The sequence below is a fragment of the Rosa rugosa genome, chromosome 2, assembly GCF_958449725.1.
Source record: "Rosa rugosa chromosome 2, drRosRugo1.1, whole genome shotgun sequence".
In the NCBI taxonomy this organism is placed as follows: Eukaryota; Viridiplantae; Streptophyta; class Magnoliopsida; order Rosales; family Rosaceae; genus Rosa; species Rosa rugosa.
The window spans coordinates 55,111,989-55,135,285 of NC_084821.1; the positions used below are offsets into that span (position 1 = coordinate 55,111,989).

The window sequence follows — 23,297 nt, forward strand, 5'->3', positions numbered from 1 at the left end:
ATGAACGTATAAAAAGTCAATTTTCACGACCCCCTAAATAACGTTCGTTTTCGAAAATTAAATCGTTTGAAATAATTCCACATCTTCTCCAAGCCTCGTACTCGCTCCCTACTATCGTGAAATCATTTCTAAAATCCACGGAATTTAATTTGGATTTTTCGGGGTATTACAGTCTTCTATCAGAATTTGCAACTATTAAAACTGTTGTAAGAGCTCAATTTACTGTTCCCCTCTGAGCCAATTGAAGACTTTGCTTAAAGCTGCTGAAATGGACATTAACAATGAAGTTCTTGGTATTCAGAGCTTGCTCACTACTATGCTTTCAAACTGCAATCTTAATGCCCTTAACACTTAAGTTACCTCCACATCCTCTGCTCAGTCATCATGTACTAGCCCCACACTTACTACTTCACAGTCTCAAGCACCTATGCAGCTTTCAACCTCAACCACGCAGACTCAAGTTCAAGCACCTATGCAAAATCAATCAGTGTAGTGCTCTACATATGTGCAACCTTCTGTGTCTACGGTTGCATCTACAAGTTACACTACTCAGGGCTTACTCTCTCCCGCCCTTGTTGTTCCACCTGGTTTTTCATCTCCAAACATACCTACCTATCCATTATCTGCACAGAGTCCTTATGTTCCAATCCCAACCGTGCCTTATGGATTCACATCTATTCCCTCATTCCCAATGTTCAGTCACCTACTACATTTGCTGGCTTCAATGATGGTCGAGGTAATGGTAGAATAAGCAACAATGGTGGAAGGAAAAATGGTAACAGTTTTGGTGGAAGAGGGAATCAACATAATGGAGGCTTTAATGCTTAGAATGGTGGCTTCAGGAACAATGTCAATGTTGGTAACTCTCTCACATTGTAATAACCTCGATTTTAAATCAAAGCAAAACTTGGTAGCAGACACTTTTAATCAAAGTAGTGGTGTGTTCCGTGTTTTAAGCGGTAGTGGGTCAATCACATGAAGAGAAAGGCCAATGCTTTAATATTTTACGTGATTAAAGCATAATTGGAAGTGCTACACTTTATAACAAAAATTATACAATCCTCGTTGGGAGAATCATACAATTCCTCGTTGGAACAATCATACAATCCTCGTTGGGAGAATCATACAATTCCTCGTTGGAAGAATCATACAATTAAGCTAGCTCAGACACGTACTTTCTCTCTCTCAGCCGAAACGAAACCAGAACAGAGCAAACTTCTCCAAGCTCGTTCTCGCTCCACAGGCCATCGATCGACCCCAGACCACGTCCCACGCCTTTGCCTCTTCCTTGCGCAGCTGCCGGTGGCAGCCTTTCGCCGTCTCGTGGGCCGTACACGGCGGTGGAGCTTGAGGCCGGTTTAACCCCGATTTGGTTCCAAGCTCGATATCTCACGCTACTGGCCACCGATCCTTGCCAAACTTCATCCTCATGCTCGCCTCAACTTCCTAAAGCTCCCAGAAGCAGCCTTGCACGGCGGCGCGGCTCGTAACAGTGGCTGCAAGTCAACCCCGATCTAGATCGAAACGGAGCTATCGATCCAAATATCTCGAGCTACAGGATGTTGTTTTGAGTGATTCTTAAACCGGTGAGTTCGCCTTGAGTTGCTGAACAAATATCTAGTAGGGATCGAAGCGAGTGATGGAGGTTTTTACGTCGAACTCAAACTCGCCGGATTCTGGAATTTTTCCGGTCAACCGTGACTAATTTGGCTGTAATTTTCGACCTCTTCCCGTTATTTTCTGATCTTGAGATAGTTATGAAAAATGATAAGCATGTTAAGATGAAGGAGAACAACCCGGCCCTGACACCATTGGTGGTGCTCGGCGGTGGCTCTGTCACTAATTCCGGCGGCCCTTTTCGGCCACCTCCGGGAGTCACAAGAGCAGTTTCTATTCATTTTTAGATTCTCTATTTCAATACAATCATTTCGATATATTATACTTAATTTTTGGTTATCGTATGATTAAGTTATGAATTTTTACGTTTCAATCGATTTCGATCGTTCGATTTGTGATCTGTGAAGATCGGACTGGCCGATGGACTCGTAGTTTTGATATGATGATCGTATGACCGTTCCAGTGACTTTGTGTGTCATGGGCGAAGATCTGACCGTTGGATCTTCGTATATTTGTAAAAAAAAAAAAAAAAAAAGATGATTCGGAAGGGGATTCATGAGAATCCGACCGTTGGATTTTCATACAAATTTGTGGAGATGTTAGTAAGGACGATTCAGGAAGATCAGACCGTTGGATTTTCGTGATGATTTTGGAGGATGATCCTAAAGGCGATCCGTGAGGATCCGATTGTTGGATCATCATTTAATTTCGATCCGACCGTTGGATTGTAGTTTGAGTATGTTTTTGAGTTATTGGCTAAGTTAAGGTCATGTTTGATTAGGTGATTGACTGTCTTACTTGGGTGAGCAAGTTCGGTTGTGAATTGTGTTAAATTGAAGACGCAGCGGGAATATCAAGGTGAGTAAATCGCACATGGTTCATTCAAGAACCGAAATTTAGTGATTTATATGGAATTGTGAATGTGTGGAAAATTGTTTTAAGAAATAAGATTTGTTTGAAATAATATGAACTTGATCGACTACGGTTCATAGGGCTGCGGCTCACAGGTAAGGAAAATGAATTTAAGTATAAAATGAATTTCTTGTTTTTAATGCCTGTGAACTAGAGATGGTATTAGTGGTCACTCTTGTGTGGGTGATTACGTATATATATATATTTAAGTGAAATATATATTGGATGTTATGACATTGGGTGAAGTATTGATTTGATTAATTGAATTATCATTTCGAGCATTACTCTTTAGAAGATATAATTTATCTTATATGTTGAGTTGATTATGATAAAGAGTAATTGATCGAGTAAAGTGCGATAGTTGAGTCGTTGAGATGATTTAAATGTTGGAGTTGAGTGTGTTTATCGTGTTGATGATTGAGGCAGGTATTATCGTAAGATTGAACCTTGGCCAAGGTGACAGGTTATGATTCAGTTAGAGCTCTAATCTGTCTGTCTTTATATTGCTTGGGGGATAACCTCGTGTTATCGTATGCCCTGGAGTATAACATACTGCTTGTGGGATAAATATAAGAGTTAATTACTGGTTACTCCCTATACTTATAGGGTTTCGTCGTTTCAGTCCCTTACCTTCGAATTTCACTTAAAAAGTCCCTGAACTCTCAATTTCCTCCAATTTCGTCCCTGCCGTCAAGCTCCGTCCAAATTTCCCGTTAAATTGTTGACGTAGCATTCCTCACACGCTGAAATGTCTAATTTACCCTCACTTACTTTTTTTTTTATAATTTATTTTCTTCTCTCTCTCTCGTTTTTTTTTTAACCTCTTCTTCTTCCTCCTCTGTTTATCTCTGTCTTCTTCTTCCAAAAACAAACCCAGCTCTCTCCATCTTCACTTCCTGCTCCCTCAACCTCCTCCACTTCTCTTCCTCCTTCGAACCCACCTCCACAACATCATCAACATTCACTTTAACTTCCAGAGGCCATTCACATAGGCCAAAACAGATGCAAATATGCAATTCAATCAATCAATCGATTCAATTCTCATTCATAGAGGCCAAAACATATGCAATTCAATTATTAATTAATCAATTGATTCAATTCACATCCAAAATAGATACAGAGGCAAAATATTGATATTTCAAAACAGATACAGTAAGCAAAGTCATCCAAAACAGCTCGAACCCAGAAACACCATAGCCCAAAATCAAAAACTTAAGAATGAGAAATTTAATCGAATCCAGCAACTTAACAAGAGATTGAAGAAATTCGAACCCATAAATCGAGCTTGAAGAATCACCGAGCTTGAACCCAGAAATCAAACCCAAAATTTCTCCAAGCTTGAGTCACCGAGCTTCACAGAATCACAACTTGAGGAAGAGTAAAAGAGAGCAAACCAAGAGTGAAGAGTTCAAGCCTTCGACTGAAAAGTGTAAACCCAGAAACTGTGAGATTGTGAGAATCATGATTCATGAGAGAGGCAGCAAATCAACTAAAAGTCTAAAACCCAGAAATTTGACTTACCAGCTAAAAATCGAAGAACCCTATCTTCGATTCTTCGTCGATTTAGTTATTAAGTTTTAATCCTCTTGCCCTCCGCTGCCGAAGCCTCCCGATCTCGACCTCACGATCGTCTCCGCCAAGCACCCAAAGAACGTCAACTGGAAGAACGACGACCTCAAGCCCTACGCCGTCTTCTGGGTCAACCCCGACCTCCTCCTCGCCACCAAATCAGACGACTCCGGCTCCACCCGACCTGTCTGGAATGAGCGCTTCACTTTCCCCCTCTCCTTCTCCCTCCACGAATCCTTCCTCACCCTCGAAATCTTCCACTCCAAACCCTCTGACACTCCCAAACCCTTAGTCGGCTCTCTCCACCTCCTCCTTAAAGACCTGACTCGGATAAATAGAGGAGGAAAGAGATGGAAGAAGAAGAGGTAAAAAGAAAAAAAAGAAAAACAGAAGAGAGAGAGAGAAGAAAATAAATAAATTTAAAAAAAAAAAATTTAAGTGAGGGTAAATTAGACATTTCAGCCCGTGAGGATTGCCACATCAACAATTTAACGGGGAATTTGGACCGAGCTTGACGGCAGGGACGAAATGGGAGGAAATTGAGAGTTCAGGGACTTTTTAGGTGAAATTCGAAGGTCAGGGACTGAAACGACGAAACTCTATAAGTAGAGGGAGTAACCAGTATTTAATCCTAAATATAACTTATCATATGCCCATGAGTATATATTGGAAAGGGAAAGTTTAGTTGTTTTTGGGTGGTCATGGTGAGATGTGAGTTGATTGATGCTTGAAGTGACGTTGTGCACTTCAATTATTATGCTAAGAAATGCTTGAGTTGAATTTGTTACTTTAATTTGTGCAATTCTTAAGTTTACTCATACGAGCTGTCAAAAGCTTATCGGGTTTGTGTTGTTGCAATCCCGGTACACTATTCAAACGGCGTAGCGGGTAATCCTACAGGTCAAGAGAACCATGGAGGTGATCGAGCTGCGTAGAGTAGCTGCATTTGTGTTTATCTGAATTTCTTTTGTGAGGTGTGTTATGCTCATTTAGAGCTTTACAATTTTAGTTTCTGAGAGTGAATTGTAATAATGAACTCGAGGTTTTCGAGATTTTATATTCGAGTGGCGAGTGGTGTGTTGTTCTGAGAAAAAAATTCAGAAACGTTATTTGGTAATTATTATTATTCATGTTTCGGATTTGAATTGGTTATTCAAAATTCGGGGTGTGACACACATGTCAATGGTGCAACAAAGTTCATTGTAATTCTCACTGACATATGTAAGGGTAGAGTGACAACTCTCTCAAATTATAATTCCAAAATTGTAAAGGTCATGAATTCAATTTTCACTGATATATGTAAGGGTCGGGTGGGTTTTTTTTTTTTTTTTTTTCAAGTTAAATATGTAACGGATAAAATCAAAGATTTTCTCATGAAAATTTAGCACTAATGAACATAAAACCATGAGTTATGCTCTGTTCCTAAACCCTAGTCGCCTTTGGCTGGTAAATCAGTTTCGCCACCGCGCTGCTGCTCAATTTTAGAGTTTCGACCAATCTTGACTTTTTTAATCCTTTCAATCGTCATCGTCCTCCTTAAAGGGCAGGAGTTGTTCGCTGGTCTTCATGACGATCTTGTTTGTCGTCCAAACAAGGCAGTTTGTTGTTGTCACTTTCCAACAATGAGACCCACGATTAGAGGATCTCATTTGGTTGTTGTGGGATCTCGTTCTAAGGTGGGTATTAACGGTCGGGTTTCGACCCGACTTGGTGCTATCTTTCGAGCATTCACGGACAAATATGATTGTCATGTGAGAATGGATATTAATCTTAATCTGGAAGACAACTTCTTCTTCGATTTGGTTCCGACCAAATGTTGTGGTGGATCACTCGGTGGATTGAGTAGGAGTGGCAGCACAAACTATTGCTATTTTTTCGGTGGGCTATTGAAGTGGTCTAGTGACCGTAGTGATGGCATTGACAACATGTGGTGGCTGGTCATGGCTACAATTATAGTTGGACCAATTGGTCTTGGGCCCTTCCGCAAAGGATTTTGGGTAAGGCCCAACTCTTTTTTCTGCTTTGCTTACTTACTATGTGATTTTTTACACGTTGTTAAAGAATCTCCTGAAGCAACACAATTGCGTGCATTGACGAATGTAGATTCATTCTATTTTAATTCTGTATAGGAATCTGTCATAGTTTAGTAAGCTATCACAATAAGTGAGCTTCAATATATTTAATGGATGATACTGGTTTGTCATTAGATACTTGATCACTAATTTGGATACAACTCATACAAGTATAGGGATCTTTCTATACGTGCCATTTTAGCTTTGGGATTAATGAAATCTTTTTTTTTTTTTTTTGATCGGGATAATGAAATCTCTTTTACCTATATAAAAAAAATAAAATTTGATAAAATGACTAAATTTAGAGAATTATAAAATAAAATTAAAATTTTCTGAAATGGGAAGGCTAGTTACAGAAGGCTAGGCTAGGTCCATTCCATAACTAGCATGTACGCAACGGGTTGCCTTTATAGTAAAACGGTGCTCCTGGTTTCCCCATTGGCGCGAGCACGTCACCGTTGATAGACTTAACTATCGGACGTTGACAAATCAAGACTATCTCGCATAAAAGAAGTTTCTGTCACACCGTCCAATCCCTTCCAACCACGTGTCAGTTACCCAATTTATTTCTTCCATGTCTCTACCTCTCGCCTCGGTCACTAGGTCTCTTAGTCCTCGGCTAGAGCATTGGCGCGTAAGTTGTGTTTCTATCTCTGTATGGGAGATGGTGAAGGAGAAGAATGTGAAGAGATGGGTTGTTTTGGGTGCTGTGGTTGTGGACTTATTAGCCATAGCTCTCACCTCTACCAGAGATTTTAATTCTAAACTCAACCTTTCTTTGTTTTTCAAGAATCCCAGTTCTTGCCAATGTCCTCAGGTAAGATTTGGATGTGTGGATGTGCATGTTATTGAGTTCATTATCATGGTTTCTTTTGTTGATTTTTTATTGGACTAATTTCAGTTTACCCCCCTGAGGTTAGGGGTCGTCATCATGTTAGTCCCTCTAGTTTCAATTTAATCAGTAACACCCCTGTACTCTCAAATTTCATCATCCATGTCCAATTTTTAGACTTCCGTCCAAATTGGACGTTAAATCAGTCCAGTGGGCCCCCTTTTGGGGGTAAAATGGTCATTTTGAGCTCCAAATTATATTTAAAAAAAAAATTTAAAAATTTCTTTTTCCTTTTTTTTTTTTTTTTTTTTTTTCTGTTTCTTTGCTTATTTATTTTTTTATAATTTTGTCTTCAACCTATACACCACAAGTTATAATAGGTTTATAAAAACAAAAAAAAATACTCTAGGTGTTTCTTCGTTTTTTTATTTTTATAAATTTTGTCTTCAACCTATACAACACAAGTTATAATAGGTTTATAAAAACAAAAAAAAATACTCTAGGTGGTTAAAAAGCCGCTCGCTGGTCTACGATATTTGTGATATATCTCCGATAAAGCGAAAAATTTTAGGATATATCTGTAAAATATATTTATAAAATATAATAGGTTTATAAAGTGAAGAATAATAGGATATATCCCCAACAAAGTGAAGAAATATCTGTAAAATATGATTAAAAAAATAAATACAGATATTTCTTCACTTTATTGGGGATATATCCTAAAATTTTTCACTTTATCGGAGATATACCACAAGTTATAATAGGTTTATAAAAACAAAAACAAAAAATACTCTAGGTGTTTCTTTTTATTTTTTATTTTTATAAATTTTTTCTTCAACCTATACACCACAAGTTATAATAGGTTTATAAAAACAAAAAACAAAAAATACTCTAGGTGGTTAAAAAGTCGCTCGCTGGTCTACGATATTTGTGATATATCTCCGATAAAGTGAAAAATTTTAGGATATATTTGTAAAATATATCTATAAAGGTTTATAAAGTGAAGAATAATAGGATATATCCCCAATAAAGTGAAGAAATATTTGTAAAATATGATTAAAAAAATAAATACAGATATTTCTTCACTTTATTGGGGATATATCCTAAAATTCTTCGCTCGCTGGTCTACGATATTTGTGGAACATCTCCGATAAAGCGAAGAATTTTAGGATATATCCCCAATAAAGTGAAGAAATATCTGTATTTATTTTTTTAATCATATTTTATAGATATTTCTTCACTTTATAAACCTATTATATTTTACAGATATATCCTAAAATTCTTCGCTTTATCGGAGATATATCACAAATATCGTAGACCAGCGAGCGGCTTTTTAACCACCTAGAGTATTTTTTTTTGTTTTTATAAACCTATTATAACTTGTGGTGTATAGGTTGAAGACAAAATTATAAAATAATAATAATAATAATAATAATAATAATAATAATAATAAGCGAAGAAAAAGAAAATAAAAAATTTAAAAAATGCAAAAAAAAAAACAGAAAAAAAATGCAAAAAAAAAAAAAACGAAAAAAAGAAAAAAAAAATCTTTTTTTTTTATAGTTTTTTTTTGTCTTGAAATGACCATTTTAGCCCTCAAAAGTCAGACTTAACGGCCCAAATTGGACGGAATAGTAGAAATTGGACACGGATGATGAAATTTGAGAGTACAGGGGTGTTACTGATTAAATTGAAACTAGAGGGACTAACATGATGACGACCCCTAACCTCGGGGGGGGTAAACTGAAATTAGTCCTTTTTTATTTATTCTTGTGAGAGTGTAGGATTCAAAGAAATACAGTGGCATTGTTAATGAGGACTGCTGTTGTGATTATGAAACGGTGCATAGTGTTAATGCAGAGGTGTTGCATCCTCTGCTACAAGAGATTGTCAAAACCCCGTTTTTTCGATATTTTAAGGTGTGCTGCTTGAGCCCTCTTGATGTTTTTGCTATTATTGGGTTTGATTCACATTTGGCTAACTAATTCATGTGAACTAGATGCATGTGCTAGGATTAATTATACATATGCAGACAAGAGAATTATGGAACATGGCAGCCAAAAGTAGAGAGTGAGAAACAGAAGTCAAAAAGGAACAAAAGGCAGATAAGATATGCTTTTGAAAGAGATTGCAGCTGGATGGAAAAAGGAAGGGAATACACAGAGAGCAATAGAGAGATATAGACAGCAACGTGAAACAGAGAGAAGTATAAGGGAGAAACATAATTGAAAGCCATCCTTGAATACTCATAGAGTCTTTCCTCTCTTTTTGGAGACTTAGCAATTCCATAGTTGAAGCTTCTTAAGCTTAGTTGTTGGTGTTGTTAAGTATTGTATATGAGAAGTAAGAATTCTTCTTCTTCTCTATTTGAATCAAAGGAGAGTTAATAGGTTTGGGTGTATTGGGGATTTGGGTTGAGAGAGTTGTTCATAAACTCTAGTGGTATGTTTCTCCAAATTGATCATAGTGGAATATCTTACCGGCTCCGAAAGTGGATGTAGCTCAATCACACCGATTGAGTGAACCACTATAAATCTTGGTGTTCTTTGTGGTTTGTTTATTAGTTGTTTTCTTTTGCTTTGTTTGTTACTGTTGAATTCATATCAATACCTTGTTTGTTACGCTTCCGCACAACAAACTGGTATCAGAGCTTCGGTTCTGAATTTGGGAGTTGTGTATTGATTGGATTCAATGGTTGACACAAAGAAAAATTCGAGTTCGGGTTCATTGTCGACTACTAGGCCATCAATTGGCAATGCCAAATTTGAAGTTGAGAAGTTCGATGGAACAAACAATTTTGGCATGTGGCAGTGTGAGATGATGGATGTCTTGTGTCAACAAGAATTGGATATAGCTCTTGAAGACAAACCAGAAGATATGAGTGAGAAGGAGTGGAAGCAGATTAATAAGTGGGCTTGTGGTTCTATCAGATTGTGCCTTGCAAAGGATATGAAGTTCTTTATCATGAAGGAAACTTCGGCAAAAGAGTTGTGGAAGAAATTGGAAGACCAATACATGATCAAGAGTGCTGAAAACCGGTTTCACCTGAAGAGGCGGCTTTTCCGATTCAATTATCGGCAAGGTATTTCTATGTCCGAACACATTAGTGATTTCAATAAGATACTTGCAGATTTGGCTAATTTAGATGTGCAAATTAGTGATGAGGATAAGGCTTTGTGTTTGTTAAATTGTCTCCCTGACGAGTATGAGCATTTAATTACAACTTTGTTGCATGGAAAAGAATTTGTGAAATTTGATGATGTGTGTAATTCATTGATAAATAATGAGTGTCGAAAGAAGAAGAAGCAATTGCAGAAAGTGACAGGTGAAGCACTTGTAGTAAGAGGAAGATCTGGAGATAGAAAGTTTGGTGGAAAAAGAGGTAATTCTCGTTCCAAGTCAAGAGGCAAATTTCCTGCAAAAGATGAGTGTGCCTTTTGTCGCCAAAAGGGGCATTGGAAGAAAGATTGTCCCAAGTTGAAGACTAGAGACAAGAAGGGTTCTGAAGTGAATGTTGCGAAATTTGAAGATGATGATGACTTTGGTTTCGCATTGAGTTGTTCTTCTACCTTCGATGATTTTGAAGAGGATGAGATTGATTTTGCTCTAGCAAGCTCATCTGCACTTGATTACTCTGAGAAATGGATTCTGGATTCGGGTTGTACACACCACATGTGTCTGAACAAGGAATGGTTCTGTACTTTAAGAGAACTAATTAAATGGTGGAGTAGTTTTGATGGGAGATGATAGTCCTTGCAGAACTAGAGGGATTGGTACAATTCGTCTCAAAATGCATGATGGGGTTGTTAGAGAATTGACAGATGTTCGGTATGTTCCGAACTTGAAGAAAAATCTTATCTCTTTGGGAACTTTAGAATCAAAGGGTCTCACAGTTACATTGAAGAATGGAGTTGCCAGAGTTGTGTCAGGTTCACTTGTGATGATGAGAGGTACTAGAGATAGAAACTTGTATTTTCTACAAGGGAGTACAGTGACAAGTGAAACAGCAATTTCTGAGACTACAGATGATGCAGATACTACCAGATTATGGCATATGCGTCTTGGACATGCTGGTGAGAAAGCAATGCAGGGATTAGTGAAGCAAGGTTTGTTGAAGGGTGCAAAGACTTGCAAATTGGAATTTTGTGAACATTCTGTATTGGGAAAGCAGACTAGAGTGAAGTTTGGTACTGCAGTTCATCAGACTAAAGGTGCTCTAGACTATCTTCACACAGATGTGTGGGGACCTACCAAAACTGTATCTTTGGGAGGTAAACACTACTATGTCTCTTTTGTTGATGACTTCTCTAGAAGAGTATGGGTGTACACCATGAAACATAAAGATGAAGTCTTAGATATATTTGTGAAGTGGAAGAGGATGATTGAGACTCAGACCGGTCTAAAAATTAAGAGGCTCAGATCACATAATGGTGGTGAATACAAGTCTGATCCATTCTTGAAGTTATGTCAAGATGAGGGCATTGTGAGACACTTCACAGTTAGAGAGACACTGCAACAGAATGGGGTGGCAGAGCGCATGCATGAATCTTACTTTACTGGAGAAAGTTCGATGTAGGTTGTCTAATGCTGGATTAGGCAAAGAGTTTTGGGCTGAGGCAGTTACATATGCAGGCCATCTCATCAACAGGTTGCTTACTGCTACAAATGAGGGTAAAACGTCCATGGACGTATGGTTTGGAAAACCTGCTACTGATTATCATTACTTACATATTTTTGGTTGTCCTGCTTATTTTCATGTCAGGGAAAGCAAGCTTGATCCGAGAGCCAAGAAAGCTATTTTCTTGGGATTTAATGATGGTGTGAAGGGATTTAGGCTTTGGTGTCCAGATGTGAGGAAAGTAATTGTAAGCAGAGATGTGACATTCGATGAGGCTGTTATGGTTAATCAGAGTGAACAGACTGATTCTCAAAAACAGGAGATGACCATAGAGAGTTTGAAGCAGGTGGAGTTTAAAGAAAAAGTTGATGAAACTCAAATTGATCCAGGTAGTCCTACAGTTGAGCCAGATGATTCAACAACTGAAGATTCAAGTATTGAAGTAGGGGCTCAAGCTCAAGAGTCTCCACAGCAACATGGACCTATTGCACTTAGAAAAGGAAAAAGAAATGCTCCAAAGCCAGCTTGGTTAAATGATATGGTAACTTATGCACTTCCAATTATTGAAGAAGAAATTCCTTCTACCTATGAAGAAGCTGTGATACATGCAGATAGTGTAGAGTGGGAAAAACCAATGGATGAAGAGATGAAGTCTCTTCACAAGAACAAGACTTGGGAGTTGGTTCAGTTACCACATGGGAAGAGAGCAATTGGCTGCAAATGGGTATTTGCTAAAAAGGAAGGATCTCAGTACAAGGCTAGATTGGTAGCTAAAGGCTATGCACAAAAGGAAGGAATAGACTACAATGAGGTATTTTCTCCTGTTGTGAAGCATTCTTCTATTCGTATTCTATTAGCCTTGGTTGCACAGTTTGATCTTGAGTTAGCACAACTTGATGTCAAAACTGCATTTTTACATGGTGAATTGAAAGAAGAGATCTATATGATTCAGCCAGATGGTTTCAAAGTTGCTGGTAAGGAAAAATTGGTTTGCAAACTACATAAATCATTGTATGGTTTGAAACAGTCCCCAAGACAGTGGTACAAGCGGTTTGATAAATTTATGTTTGGTCAGAAGTACACTAGGAGTCTTTATGATCCATGTGTTTACTTTCGCAAGCTACATGATGGGACCTTCATTTATTTGCTCTTATATGTTGATGATATGCTAATTGCATCTAAGAGCAAGGTGGAGATTGAAAAATTAAAATCACAGTTGAGTTGTGAATTTGAAATGAAGGACTTGGGAGAAGCTAAGAAGATTTTGGGCATGGAAATTGAAAGAGATAGATCCAAAGGCAAGGTTTGTTTGTCACAAAAATAATATTTGAAGAAGATACTACAACGGTTTGGCATGGTTGATAAATCTAAACCTGTAAGTACACCTCTTGCCTCTCATTTCAAGCTTAAATCTTCTATGTCTCCTAGCACTGATGATGATATGCAATATATGGCTAAAGTTCCTTATGCTAGTGCTGTTGGTAGCTTGATGTACTGTATGGTGTGTACTAGACCAGACATTTCACAAGCTTTAAGTGTGGTGAGCAGATATATGCATAACCCAGGTAAAAGCTATTGGCAAGCAGTGAAATGGATTCTACTGTATATTCTTGGTACTGTGGATGTTGGAATTGTGTTTCAGTAGGATAAGATGAGTCAGTGTGTTGTTGGGTATGTGGACTCTGATTTCGTAGGTGATTTGGATAAGTGCCGATCTACTACAGCTTATGTGTTTACTCTTGCTAGTGGAGCGGTGAGTTGGAAGTCGAACTTGCAATCTACTATTGCTTTGTCGACTACAGAAGCTGAATACATGGCGGTAACAGAGGGTGCAAAAGAAGCAGTTTGGCTTCGTGGTTTGCTTGAGGACTTGGGAATTATTCAAGATTATGTGGATCTCTATTGTGATAGTCAGAGTGCTATTCATTTGGCAGAGAACCAGGTTACTCATGCTCGCACTAAACATATCAATGTCAAATTTCATAAGATTCGTCAACTGGTGGAGGATGGTGATATAGAGCTCCTGAAAGTTGGAACTGAAGAAAATCTTGCTGATATGTTGACCAAACTAGTTCCATTGAGCAAGTTCAAGCATTGCTTGAACTTGATTTGTGTTCGTAGCATTTGATCTTCCCTACGGGGATGTCGGAGCAGCAAATTGGTATATGATATTCTACTTGTGATATTATTGTATCAAGTGAAGCCAAGGTGGAGATTGTTGTTATTGACTTCACTTGATAGGCAGACAAAAGTTGTCTCCCATGTGTGATAGCTGCATGTGCTAGCTTAATAGCATAATTATAGGCATGTATATGTGCTTTTGAAGTGGGCAACCGAAAGAGTTGAAAGCATGTGAACTAGATGCATGTGCTAGGATTAATTATACATATGCAGACAAGAGAATTATGGAACATGGCAGCCAAAAGTAGAGAGTGAGAAACAGAAGTCAAAAAGGAACAAAAGGCAGATAAGATATGCTTTTGAAAGAGATTGCAGCTGGATGGAAAAAGGAAGGGAATACACATAGAGCAATAGAGAGAAATAGACAGCAACGTGAAACAGAGAGAAGTATAAGGGAGAAACATAATTGAAAGCCATCCTTGAATACTCATAGAGTCTTTCCTCTCTTTTTGGAGACTTAGCAATTCCATAGTTGAAGCTTCTTAAGCTTAGTTGTTGGTGTTGTTAAGTATTGTATATGAGAAGTAAGAATTCTTCTTCTTCTCTATTTGAATCAAAGGAGAGTTAATAGGTTTGGGTGTATTGGGGATTTGGGTAGAGAGAGTTGTTCATAAACTCTAGTGGTATGTTTCTCCAAATTGATCATAGTGGAATATCTTGCCGGCTCCGAAAGTGGATGTAGCTCAATCACACTGATTGAGTGAACCACTATAAATCTTGGTGTTCTTTGTGGTTTGTTTATTAGTTGTTTTCTTTTGCTTTGTTTGTTACTATTGAATTCATATCAATACCTTGTTTGTTACGCTTCCGCACAACAAGAGGAATTGAGGGCCACATAATGATTAATGACCTCGTATACCCAGCTCTGAGGTTTCAGAATTAAAGGTGGAAAAGATTTCCAGCAATATTAGGACTTTTAATATATCCTTCATCTTACCGTCCAAATTAGCTATATATATACAGATCCTATCCAGAGTGGAGCTCCGCTTTGAAAATTAACGTGTGAAGTTCGAGTTTTTGGTCACTTTTTGGTCACATATCCATATCTCGACCGTTCAGTTTTTAGGTACCAGTGTATAGATCGTCTCTGCAAATTTTCAGCCAAAATGATGATCGTTAAGGCATTGATAACGGTCTTAAAGCTAGTACGGTTCAGGTTGACAGATTCAGTCCGTCCATTGGTTTAAGCGAGTTAGATACCTTAACGATCATCAATTTGGCTGAAAATTTGCAGGACGATCTATACAGTAGTACCTAAAAACTGAACGGTCGAGATGTGGATGTGCGACCGAAAAGTGACTAAAAACTCAAACTTCACACGTTAATTTCAAATATATATATTTACTCATAGATATTAATCGGAAGATCAGGACCTTTCTGAACTTGTTTGAATGGAATACACTGGTTAGAGAGGGTTCAGTAGACGGTAGTGGTAATTGGATTCATTGTAATTCTTGACAGCATTGTGTAAAGTGGTATGACTTTTTTGCATAAAAGTTGTAGACTTGTGTATCCAAAATAGGCAAGCACCAAACTTTCTACATTTCCTGTGATTTGCCTTACTTATCCCAGATTTTTACATGGAGTTCTGGTATATATAATCATACATTTCTAGCTGTCAGTAACAAAAAAGAAATTCAGAATTGATATGTGAATATGTGAACTTTCTATTGACATTGTGCTTCCTCATATTATAGTAGTGCTTTAGTAATATTGTCAGTCTCTGTGTTTACCTTGTGGGAGCTTATGTACTTGGTTCATTTGATAGGCCAAGCTGTAGTGTGACTGTCCCTTCTGGACTGAAGATGGTATGTGCCTCCTGCGTGACTGCAGCGCCTGCGAATGCCCAGAAAATGAATTCCGGAACCTTTCAAGAGGCCCTTTCACCGTGGCCTTCCATCTGACAGTTTGGTTTGTCAAGATGATAAGCTGCTGGGGTCTGTTGACCGCACTCTAGACAGTAGAGCTTTCAGAGGCTGGATTGAGACAGATGACCCTTGGACAAATGATGACGAGACTGATAATGGTAATTCACTGAATATTATCTTTGATCTTATGCTTCCTAGTATTAACGTCCTTAGTAAAGATTTTTTTTGTTGGAAGCTGGAGTACACACACTGGAATTTTAGATGCGAAAGTCATTATTTATAATTTAGTGTGAAATGCATATGCTATATTATGAGAGACATCAGAAACCAATGAAGACAATAGGCTTGCATTTTAAATGACAGAACTAAATATTTTGCATCTTCCCATTTATTGAATGTAGGTCGTGGTTTATGGTAAATGTAGCAAACAAATTCTGAATGTAAAACTGCCTCGGTCTTTATTCTGTGTTCATTTCTCTCAATGAAAAATTTCTTGTTGGAGTAAATAACTGATTTTTAATCATGTTGTTCAGAGATTGATTTTGTTAACTTCTGATCTGCAGATGAGATGACATATGTGAACCTTCTACTGAACCCTGAACATTACACTGGCTATACTGATCCATCAGCAAGAAGGATATGGGATGCTGTTTATTGACTTATTCTGAAAATTACCCAAAATGTGAGTCGAAATTTTCGGTATATCTATTTGGAAAAATTGGATCCTGAGTCTGCTTGCTTGCTATATTCTATCATTAAAATGTTGGATGTTGCTTTCATATTTGTATAGCCAATCAACTCCAGTGAAGGTGACATGATACAACTTTATGGAGGGAAGTCTAGGTTGAGTATGTCAAAATGACATATGCCCTGCTTGAAAACTGTATCAGTGTTGTTTCTTTTGCTCTTCTGCGGATTCATCTCAGGACATTTTCCAGGAGCAAAGAGTATTGTACAAATTAATATCGGGTCTTCACTCGTCAATTTCAATCTACATAGCTGCTGATTATCTTCTAGACAAGATTACCAATCTGGTTCTCCTTCTGCCTCATATCATGTGAATATTTTTCTTTTCCCTGCTCATTTTCATCTCATTTGTCCAGTTGAGGGGTTATCAGCATAACTATCAACTTATTTGTTATCCGTAACACATGCATTGTTCATTCTTCTATAATCTTTTGTGGTTTCAAAATTGAAAATTCATAGGATTTCAGAAACTTTTCTACAATGAGAATAAAAAGTACTTTAGTAAAGGTATAAACTTGGAATTGATGCATGATCACGTTTTGAAATATCCAGATCGTGTTCAGAATTTGTACTTCGCATTCCACTTTGTTCTCCGGGCAGTGACAAAAGTAGGCATTTTCTGCTATCCTTTCTTTGTTGGTACCGTATAATCAATTTTCTTATTGTCCCACATTGTACTAATCATTGATGGGCTGAACATCTTGTAGGCTGCAGATTACTTAGAGCAGACTGAGTATGATACAGGTAATCATGAGGAAGACCTAAGAACAGAGTCTTTGATGAGGCAGCTACTTTACAATCCTAAACTCCAAGCTGCATGTCCCCTACCGTTTGATGAAGCAAAGCTCTGGAAAGGTCAGAGTGGACCACAATTGAAGCAACAAATTCAAAAGAACTTCAGAAACATTAGGTTTGTCTGTGAGAAGTTGCTTCGGTAATTAATATTTTGTGTTGAACTAAACATTGATCACCTTCTTGTCATTTGGAGTTGTAAAAATTTCATCCTCAAATTTCAGTGCATTAATGGATTGTGTGGGATGTCAGAAATGTCGGCTCTGGGGAAAACTTCAAGTTCTTGGTCTTGGTACTGCATTGAAGATCCTCTTTTCTGTTGATGGTAAAAATCATCAAGATCAACCTGTAAGTTCTTGCAGCTCTCTTATCAAACTCATCTCGCAACATAGGTTTTCTTATTCATCTAAATACCCATTTGTCAGTTTTGACTTGCAAAGATACCGAACCAATTGATCAGGTTATGCTTGAGGTTTTCCAATAGCTTTCCAGCTGAATATCTAGACTTTGTTTGAGTTGCCTTCTTTAACAAGTTCTTTAGAGTTGGTGAACTTGAACCATCTCTCTCTCTCATTTTTCTTTGCATATGCAGCTGCAGCTGCAACGAAATGAAGTGATAGCTCTCATAAATCTGCTAAATCGACTCTCTGAATCTGTCAAATATGCTTGTCAAAGCGGACATTCAATCAAGAAAGTAGCGGAAGGACGACGAGTTGTTGAACCTTATTCTATACAAACAATCAGAACATTGCAAAGAATATGGGAGGCGGTGATCCCGATCAGGCTTAGGTATATCACTATTGGTATTTTACATTGCCACCAATCGTTGGTCTTCTGGATTCTGGTTATAGGCATGTACTGTTTCTTACTAATGAATGGTATATTTTTGCAGGTTAGGGATGTTAGCACTGTAACTATTGGATATCACAATTCTGGAGCAAATGTAAAGCATACACTGAGTCACTGAGCTAGGAAGCCTTTCCCCCGCCAAACTATATATGTTCTTAAGTAATCATCATTTCCGTTTTGTGTAATGATCTATATTTAACAACTTACTCTAGCTATCAAATTTAATTAGATGATCAAATAGTTTCCCATGAAGCTGAAATTTTGAGTGCAAGTTTTGTAAATAAACCAAAAAGATGTGTGGCTCCGATGATTTAATTGCATTGCACAATGAGTCGGAGTGTTGATGTCCTCACTTTTGTTTAAAAGATAATATGTGTGTGTGTGTGTGTGTGTGTGTGTGTGTGTGAATTAAGGAGTCTAACCTGCACTTCAATATTATCGCCAAGAAAATTGTTGAAATGCAGCAAAAATTCCTTATCAATAGTAGCACTGACAGCTACATGCAAAGGGGTGTTTCCTCTTCCTCTTTTATCTACTTGATCTCTTAGTCTCCTAAGTTCAGGTATCTTCACAATGTATTCAACGACTATACTTTGTGCACCTAAAACTGCAACATGAAGAATTGTTTGGTCGTTGGCAGTGAGACACTCGCAAGTTATGGTCGACATCCAATCAACTCTTTCATTACTTCGATGTGGCCTACAAATGCTGCAATATGAAGAGATGACATTCCAGATTTGTCCAAGATGTAAGGAGTACTATTAGAACTGTAACAGTGCATCATCATTAATCGAGTTGCTTCAACATTCCCTCTAAATGCTGCGTAGTGTAGGGATGTCCAAACCAAAGAATCAGCTTCTTTGATTTTATAAGGATATTTGGACACCATAATCACCACAATCCCAGGCATATTATTGAAATTTAATTTGTTGGAGTATACATTGTTTAATAATTTGGACAGTGATGAATTTATAATTTTCGAATGAAACGCATTTTCAGGTGATGTCGGGCTGAATTGAGTTGAGGTGACTTTAAACAATACAACATGGAGATTGGAGCATCCATCTCCAATTTTGTTTTTGATCAAATAAACAACTCAAAATGCTACAACTAGTCTTTTTTGAGTTGAACTCACAACCTCTCACTTACAAAGAGGAGACTATGCCACTAGATCGACCAAATGGTACTGGACAATAGCACTTGTTTTTTGTTTGTCACATTTATGCAAAAATTAATTAAAACCTAAATTAAGAATATTAACTTTATAATGTTGCTCCAACGATTTGAAACTCTAGCCAATCTAAAACATGTAATATTTGAAAGGAAAAAGTTACTCCTCATACATTTCATACTTATAATATTTGAAGGAAAATTAAAATGCTAAATTAAACAATTATATAATTAAGAGAAATGCCAAGCATTATGCACAGAGTGACAATTGGTTAATTCTCTCTCTCTCTCTCTATATATATATATGAGGGCCCTTCCACTAATTCTTTTTTTTGGTCTTTTCTAGGGATAAAGCATTAGACCAACTTTTCGATCACAATTCGGCATCTCAACCGTTCAGTTTTTAGGTACTAATGTGTAGATCATTTCTGCAAATTTTCAGCCAAATCGGTGATCGTTTAAGTATCAAACTAGATTAAATCAATGGACGAACCAAATCTGTCAAACTTGAACCGTTCATACTTATAATCTTAAGTCGCTGTTTTGAATGCCTTAACGATAATCAATTTTGCTGAAAATTTGTATAAGTGATCTACACATTAGGACTTAAAAACTGAACAGTTAAGATGCCAAAATATGATCGAAAAGTTAGTTTAATGCCCTATCCCTAGAAAAGACCAAAAAAAGGGATCCCTCACTAGAAGGGCCACACACACACACACACACACACACACACACACACACACACACACACACACACACACACACACACACACACACACACACACACACACACACACACACGGAGCAGTTCAGAAGAGGACGTCCGCACTTCCGGCCTCGATCAAGCGGCGCTGCGGTTGCCGGTGGCAAACCAGGCCTCGATGTCGAGCGTCTGCTTGCTATTGGAGTTGTCGATGAAGACTTCGAAGTCGACCTCGATGGGCTTCCATGGTTTCAGGCGAGCTCGCCGCTCACCCCTTCGATTCCGATCAGCTGAGCCTTCGCCTTGATGGTGACGCCGTCCGGGATGTCCAGAGTGTTCTTCTGGCAACCGCAGCGCCGCCATCGCCGCCTGATTGAGGCCGGAGGAGGGACGTCCGCACTTTTGCATTTGTACGGACATTCGCTTCTGATTCGGCACACACACACATTATGATTAACTGGGAATCACTTTCCCTGTCTTTAAACCTACAAGCCTAGAACTAGAAGTACCTAAAACAAGTTATTATTTTTCATGTTTTAATTTTCATCGTAATTTTCAGTAGGTAGGAGATGAAAGTTACTAGTGGGAAAAGTTAATACATAAAAAAAGAAAAAGTTATAACTTTGGCATGACTGAATTAAGGAGTAATGGACATGTGTTACCTTCAGCACCTTGGTATTTGTGAGTTACAGCGGCATGTAAGGCAGTGACTCCATGGATTCCTTGAAACGAAGGACATACTAAAGACTCGGTTAAAATATAACGAGCAATGTTGGAAAAACCCATGCAAGTTGCCAAGAACAACGGGGACTCCTTGGTGCTGTTAACTGAAGAACACAACTCAGGGCATGCTTTCATCAACAAAATCACCACTCCGCGTTGACCGGATTGGGCAGCAACATGCAATGCTGTATGCATTTCCAAATTAGTGAGTTGAAGTAATTACTTTTTATAAGATTCCGCATAAGTTGATCCTTTCTCCTGATCATTTGCTTTTCGAATATATATGTAGCATTTTTGCTTGTTCGATGAGGAAGTCGATCGACCACCTCATCACAACCTTCTTTGGCAGCAATGTGCATGGGCGTGTCACCCATGTTGAGAGGGATGTCTTTGAAGAAATTGATCTGCTCGAATTCAGCTGCAAGGTGAAGAACATTGTTGCCTTCAGCGGTTTGATGACTGAGAAGATCAGATGATACATCACCATCTCTAATTCTTTGTAAGAAACCAACACGAGGGACGTAGCCAGGATGTAGATTTGGGGTGGGCTAATTTAAGGCCTGCTTACAAGATTCTTTTTTTCTCTGCCAACTAAATCAAAGTTAGAGCCTTGATTAAGAGCAAGTTCACCAGCACACTTATACTAGCTAAAAGATTAAAAGAATTTTGGGTTGCCCTTCACGTGAATACGTCCCTAGGATTCAGGATGTTAAGTTCGGTTGGGTTAGAATAATAAGTAATTTTTTTTTCTCGTTAAAAGCACAAAAGTTCTAAAATGATTTGAGTTTATTTTTAATACCTATGTGATACATATTTTATCAATTAACATTAGGTTGTCCCAACTATAAATAAATAAAGTTAGAGAAGTGAAGCTCATTTACTACACTCAATCTTATCACGAAAAAAATTATATAAAGCTAGAAATACTTTTATCTATGATTAGGAAAAAAAATCGACCTAGGGAAAAAAAAAGATTATGAAAATTAGTCAAACAAGGAAGAAATAAAAGGCAAAAAAGGAAGAAACAGAAACTGACTCCATTTGTTAAGGAACCTGGGGACCTAATATGTGGGAAGGCGGGGAAGCTAAGGCCTTAACCAACTGGTCTGCAAACAACTTTTCGAATGTTGGTACATTTTATAGTATATAGATGTTTATGAGGGAGATTTGGGTTGGGCTACAACTCAAGTAGGCTTGTACATGAATTCTGTTAGGATGTGATGAGAATTAATAATTAGGAAAGGCAAGTCCTAGTTGGACTTGGTTAGTCTTCCTAATTGGACATGGTTGATGTCAAAGTTTATTCCTATCAGGAATAGGATCTTTCTCCTGTACAAGAAGGTTTGGTTTTCCTACTACCAATTGGATTATAATTGGGGTGCCTATATATAGAGGGCATGGGTAGTAAACCAAGGCATGGTCGGTGCATGCGATCATCGACAAGAGAGTGTATATCTCTTGGGTAAGGGAGCAGAGATTTCAAGAGTGAATACAGCTCTTGGGTGAGAGTGAGTTCTTGGGAAATTCTATGAGTGTGGGTGTCAGGGGCGGCCTTGAGGGTGTGCACATAGTGCCGCCGCACAAGGCCTCTGGAAATGGGCGGCCTCTGGCTTCGAGTTTCAAATACATATATGTTGGTACAAGAGGAATATAATAAAGTTAGTTCCCCATATACACTCAAAGGCTTGTGTAGTCCAGTTGGTAGGCTGGCAACGTCTCGTGGGCCATCATTCCCTTTTCACGAGTTCGAATCCCAGGCTCCGTACTTTAATCTTCCTTTTTTGATTTTCGTTCATTTTTTTTTCTACTTTCCGTGTCCCTATTTTTTTTGCTTTTCTCTTTTTCTGTTTTAATCTTCCTTTCTTCTTTTCTCTTTTTTTTTTCTTTTTTTACTTTCGTACTTTATTATACCCATTTATTTATTTTTAAGTCATTATGCAATGTTCTTCAAAAAAAAAAAAAAGTCATTATGCAATGAACACAAGACCTCGGTTAAATTTTCGCACTGGGTCTCTGAATTCTCAGGACCGGCCCTGGTGGGTGTACAAGGGTTATGGGTTTGGGTTATGGTGATTTAGCTCAATTGTATCTTGTACTGTAATTATTCTCATAGTGAAGAACAGGTATCTCTCGGGAGGACGTAGGCATAGATTTATGCTTAACCTCGTTAAATCTCGGTGTTCTCTTGTTGCTTGTCTTGTGGTTTGTTACTTTTCTATCGGTTTACTCTGTGAGCCTTGATGGGAAGGATTCTAATTTCCTTAACAGATCCGTCCCTAAACATCACCAGATGTTGCCGCCTTGTACATAGAAGGATCCATCTAGCTTTGAACTCTCTTTTCTCCCTATCAATTAACTTTCTCAAACTATTGGAGATAGAAACTAAGCACCTATATTTGAATCAAGTATATAAATGTCATTTTGTAGTCGGTCTTTACTCTTTAGTTAGTTATTTAAAGTCGACGTACCGTTTCTTCTATCAATGGAATATGAAGACTTTAGAGCTTCGAGTACAATAAAAAATGCTAGTAATTAGGTAGACTTATTTTTAATAATCAAATGACATTTTAAACTTCTGAGAACAATATATACGGCATCCACGGATCTACATCTTTTCCTTGAAGGTACTGGCCGATACTGG

General features: G+C 37.9%; 1 pseudogene; it reads left to right on the forward strand.

The window, feature by feature from the left end:
• The first annotated feature begins 6,834 nt into the window (after nt 1–6,834).
• On the forward strand, nt 6,835–18,175 carry LOC133734453 (endoplasmic reticulum oxidoreductin-1-like; annotated as a pseudogene).
• The last annotated feature ends 5,122 nt before the right edge of the window (nt 18,176–23,297 follow it).